At 44.8% G+C, this 5,307-nt stretch overlaps 1 pseudogene; it reads left to right on the forward strand.

Moving 5' to 3' along the window:
* Nucleotides 1-208: 208 nt before the first annotated feature.
* On the forward strand, nt 209-3,762 carry LOC103680558 (annotated as a pseudogene).
* Nucleotides 3,763-5,307: the final 1,545 nt, after the last annotated feature.

Below are 5,307 nucleotides of genomic sequence, written 5' to 3' on the forward strand. Positions count from 1 at the left end.
TAAATTACAAATAATTAAAAAAATTAAAGCAGAAATATGACAGCATGATTCCAAAATAAAATGTTCAGCAATCTTGGCAATTAAAGGTATGATTCTGCACATTAAAAACTCAGTAGATGCATCGAGCCTTACATCGGAAACCGGGGATGTACTGTATGGTGACTAACATAATATAATAAAAAATCATTAAAAAAAAAAGCAGGCATAAATGATCGGTAAACAAATGGGCAGGGCTCTGTTCCAATAAAACTTTATTTACAAACAAAAAAAAAAACCAAAACAAAACAAAAGAAAACCTCAGTAGATGGGGTGCCTAGGTGGCTCAGTCGGTTAAGCATCTGACTCTCGGTTTCGGCTCAGGTTCATGATTTCATGGGTCCTAGCATCGAGCCCCACATTGGGCTCTGTGCTCAGTGGGGACTCAGCTTGAAACTCTCTCTCTCTTTCTCCCTCTGCCCCTCAGCCCCCACCCCCACCCCCGGCTCTCGTGTGTGCACGTGCTCTCTCTCAAATAAATAAATCTTCATTAAAAACTCAATAGATGGAACAGAGGGAACACTTTCTAACTCATTCTATGAGGCCAGCATTACCCTATTACCAAATTAGATAAAGACACTACAAGAATGGAAAATTACAGACCGATATATCTCCTGACATAGATGCAAAAATATTCAACAAATTTTTACCAAATAAAATCCAACGATGTATGAAAAGAATTATATACCACAGCCAAGTGGGATTTCCTCCAGGTATGTAAATCTGGTTCAACATGCAAAAACCAATTAAGGTAACCCATCCCATCAGCATATGATCATACGGTCATATCGTTCAATGCATAAAAAAACATTTGACAAAAATGCAAAAGCAATTCATTATAAAAGTCTCAGCAAAGTAGGAATATTGGGGAAATTCCTCAGCTTAATAAAGAACATCTATAAAAATGTACATAAAACATCACACTTGTTAGTGATTAACTAGATGCTTTTCTGCTAACATCGGGAACAAGGAAAGGATGTCCCTTCTCATCAATCCTATTCAACAGCAACGTCCTAGCTAATGTAAGAAGACAACACAAGGCAAGAAAAGGGATACAGACTGGGGCACTTCTGGTGTCCTTTCTCCTATGACCCACATGTGAAAGGTGCAATCTCTAAAATGGAGTGAGGTAGAGGCAGACCGGCACCCCCTTCTTGCCTCTGGGGCCACCGGCCTCATGATCAGATGTGGCCCAGAACTTGAAAGACACAGAGGGATGGTGGCCCTCCAGGCCCAGGGACACGAGCAAGGTGCTAAAGTTGCTGCTGGGGGTCGGCACCATGGCCTACAGCATCCATGAGTCTGTCTCACCATAGAAAGTGGGCACAGAGCCATTTTCTTTAATCGGATGAGGGCCTTCACTTCAGGATCCCCTGGTTCCAGTACCCCATCATCTAGGACATTCAGGCCAGACCCTAAAAAATTTCCTCTCCTACAGGCACCAAAGACCTGCAGATGCTGTCTCAACCCAACGCCGTGGAACCTCCCAGCATGTACCAGTGCCTAGGGCTAGACTAGGAGGAATGAGGACTGCCATCAACTGTCAAGGAGGTGCTCAAGGGTGGCGTGGCCAAGTTCAACACCTCGCAGCTGATTACACAGCAGGCCCAGATATCCTTGTTGATCTCGTGGGAGCTGACACAGAGGGCCAAGGAATTCAGCCTTATCCTGGATGATGTAGTCATCACAGAGCTGAGCTTTAGCTGAGAGAGTACACAGCTGCTACGGAAGCCAAACAAGTAGCTCATCAGGAAGTCCAGGGAGCCCAGTTTTAGGTGGAAAAAGCAAAGCAGGAATAGCAGCAGAAGACTGTGTAGGCTGAAGGTGAGGCTGAGGCCACCACGATGCTTGGAGAAGCCCTGACTGAGAATCCTGGCTACATCAAACTGGGCAAGATCCAGGCAGCCCAGAACATCTCCAAGACAACTGGCACATCACAGAACTGTATCTCACTGCTGAAAACCTTGTGCTCAATGTACAGGATGAGATTTTCACTTTGAAAACTGACAGCCTTGTCAAGGGTAAGAAATGAGCCTAGTGATGGAGAACTCCCCACCCCCAGAGAAAAAGTGAATCTGCTTTTCCCCTGGTTTTTGAGGAGCCAGTGTGGGGTCCAACAGACCCCATCCTGCCCCTGGTACCATGTCATAGTCCCCTCTGTGTCTGTTCTCCCCGCCCTTCCTGGATGAACACAGACTGGCCAATTTTCAAGGAAACGACTTTCCTCTTCCCGTGTTGGCCAGGGGTGTTGGGCCAGTATGATTTCTGAGTGATTTCGTACAGTACTGGTTCCTCCTTCCAGGTTGGGGGGTAATAACCACCATCCCAGGAATTCTCAATAAAAAGAAATAATAAAAGGTATAAGGATTGGGAAGGAAGAAATAAAACTGTCATTGTTTGCAGATGACATGACTGTTGTCTGTGTAGAAAATTCCAAAGGGTTCTGCCCCAAGATAGCAATGTAGGAAGATCCTGAACTTACCTCCTTCATGGACATAGCAAATCTATACCCACTTATACAGCAATTCCTCCTGAAGAAGAACAGAGAGCTGACTGAACAGCTTCTGCACAACAAAAGATAGGGAGACCACACAGAGAACATTGAGATGGAGACACAAGTAAGGGAATCCCACCCCCAATGCTGCAAACTGCAGTGGGGAGAGAGAGAGTACTGAGGGACCATGAGCAGATTCATCTGCCCCGGGCAGAGGAAAAAAAGCTGTGGCTTAAAAGAGCAACTAGAATATAAAGGACTCCGCCTCAGAACTCCACCGAATGGCAGGGGAGCTACTAGAACTCTCTCTGGGTCACAGGGCCTGCCAAGTGCCATGGTTTACTTTGCCCCACCACCTTGATAGCCTGGATGGGAGCAGGGGCCAGGCGCCATAACTGGCCTACCACCTCAGTGAGCCCCAGGCCCCAGTCCAAGAAGTCCCACCAAGACAGCCCCAGTGCACTGCACAGTGGGGCACACCTGGTCAACACTCACTACAACTCCAGCTGACATAAGGGCAAAGTACCCCAGAACTCTCTAGGCCCACACCACTTCAGCCCCAGATGACTTGCTAGGGCACTCCTGGCACAGAGCACTCTGTGACCTCCTGGCTCATGTCTGCTTTGGCTCTAGTGATACCACCAGGACACACCAGCTCATGCCCCACCTCGGTTTCCGCCAGGGAGTGAGGGAATCCACTGTGCTGAGCACCGGCAGACCACCACCTGCTCCCACTTTAGCTTCAACTGCCCTACCAGGACACCCTGTGCATAGAGAGCCCCAGAACTACCCCAGCCCATGCCCAATCCAGCTTGAGCATTCCCACAAGGACAGCCCCAGCACAGAGTGCCCTAGGATCCCAGCACACAGCAGCCACAGCTCCAGCTATCCAGCCAAAGTCACCAGGCACACATGGTCTACACAGGGGATGACCGTACACAAGACCATTCTTGCAAGGTTAGGAGAAGTAGCTGTTCCACCTAATTCATAGAAACAAACACAGAAAGTCAAACCAAATGAGGAGACAAAGAAATATGATCCAAAAGAAAGAACAAGATAAAACCTCAGAAAAAGAACTAAATGAAACAGAGATAACCAATCTACCTGATAACGAGTTCAAAGTCATGGTCATAAAGATGTTCACCAGGCTAGGGTGGATGAACTTAGTGAGAACTTCAACAAAGAGACAGAAAATATATTGGGGTGCCTGGGTGGCTCAGTCGGTTAAGCATCTGCCTTTGTCTCAGGTCATGATCCCAGGGTCCTGGGATGGAGCCCCACATCAGGCTCCCTGCTCAGTGGGGAGACTGCTTCCTGCTCTCCCTCTCCCTCTGCCACTCCCCCTGCTTGTGCTCTCCCTCTATCAAATAAATAAATAAAATATTTTTAAAAAGAGATAGCAAATTTAAAAAAAAAGAACCAATCAGGGTTGAAAAATACAATAACCAAAAGGAAAAATGCACTAGAGAGAATCAACAGTAGATTAGAGGATGCAGAAGAACAGATCAGCAATCTGGAAGTGTGATGGAAAGCACCCAAGCTGAACAGCAAAAGAAAAAAAAAAAAGAACTTAAGAAAATGAGGATAGGTAAGGGATCTCTCAGACAGCATCAAATGAACAAATATTTGCATTTTAGCAATCCCAGAAGGAGAAGAGAGATAGAAAGGGATAAAAAACTAATTTGAAGAAATAACAGCTGAAACATTCCCTACCCTGGGGAGAGAAAGAAACATCCAGCTTCAAAAAGCACAGAGAGTTCCAAACAAGATGAGCCCAAGGAGGTCCACACCACAAAACATAATAATTAAAATGCCAATGATTAAAGATGAAGAGACAATTTTCAAAACAGCAAGAGAGGGGTGCCTGGGTGGCGCAGTCGGTTAAGTATCCAACTCTTGATTTCAGCTCAGGTCATGATCTCAGGGTTGTGAGATTGAGCCCCGTGCTGGGCATGGAGCCTGCTTAAGATTCTCTCTCTCCCTCTCCTTCTTCTCCCCTGCTCCCCTCTTCTCTAAAACAAAAACAAACAAACAAACCAAAAACACCCAAACCTAAAACCAAAAAGAGCAAGAGAGAAAACACTAGGAATGGACAAGGGAAACCCCATAAGGCTTCCAGCTGATTTTTCAGCACAAATTTTGCAGGCCAAAGAGAAGTGGCATAATATATTCAAAGTGCTGAAACCAAAAAACTTACAACCAACAGTATGCCAGCTGGCAAGGTTATCATTTAGAAATCAAGTAAAGTGTGTCCTAGGCAATTAAAAGTTAAAGGAGTTCATCACCACTAAACTGGCCTTAGGAGACATAGTGAAGGGAGTTCCGTAAGTGGAAAAGAAAGGGCCATAATTAGAAGTAAGAAAATTATGAAATGAATAAATTACGTGAGTAAAAATAACACACAGTAAAGGTAGCAGAGCACTCACTTAGAAAGCTACTATAAAGGTTAAAAGACAAAGTAGTAAAGTCAATTATACCTGAAAAATTAGTTGAAAGGACTCACAAAATAAAAAGACGTAAAATGTGACCACATATACGTAAAACGTGGAAGGGGGAGCAAAAATGAAGTTCTTTAAGAATGTGTCCAAACTCCTGTGACCATCACCATAACATAGACTGCTATATATTTAGGAGGTTCTATATGAACCTCAGGCTAACCAAACACCAAAAACCTATAATAGGTACACAACATATAAAGAAAGCCAAGCATAACACTGAAGAAAGTCATCAATCAAATGAAAGTGAGCAAGAGAAAAGGAAAGGAACAGAGAAGAGCT

Source organism: Ursus maritimus (genome assembly GCF_017311325.1).
Source record: "Ursus maritimus isolate PB19 chromosome X unlocalized genomic scaffold, ASM1731132v1 scaffold_X1, whole genome shotgun sequence".
NCBI classification, from domain to species: domain Eukaryota; kingdom Metazoa; phylum Chordata; class Mammalia; order Carnivora; family Ursidae; genus Ursus; species Ursus maritimus.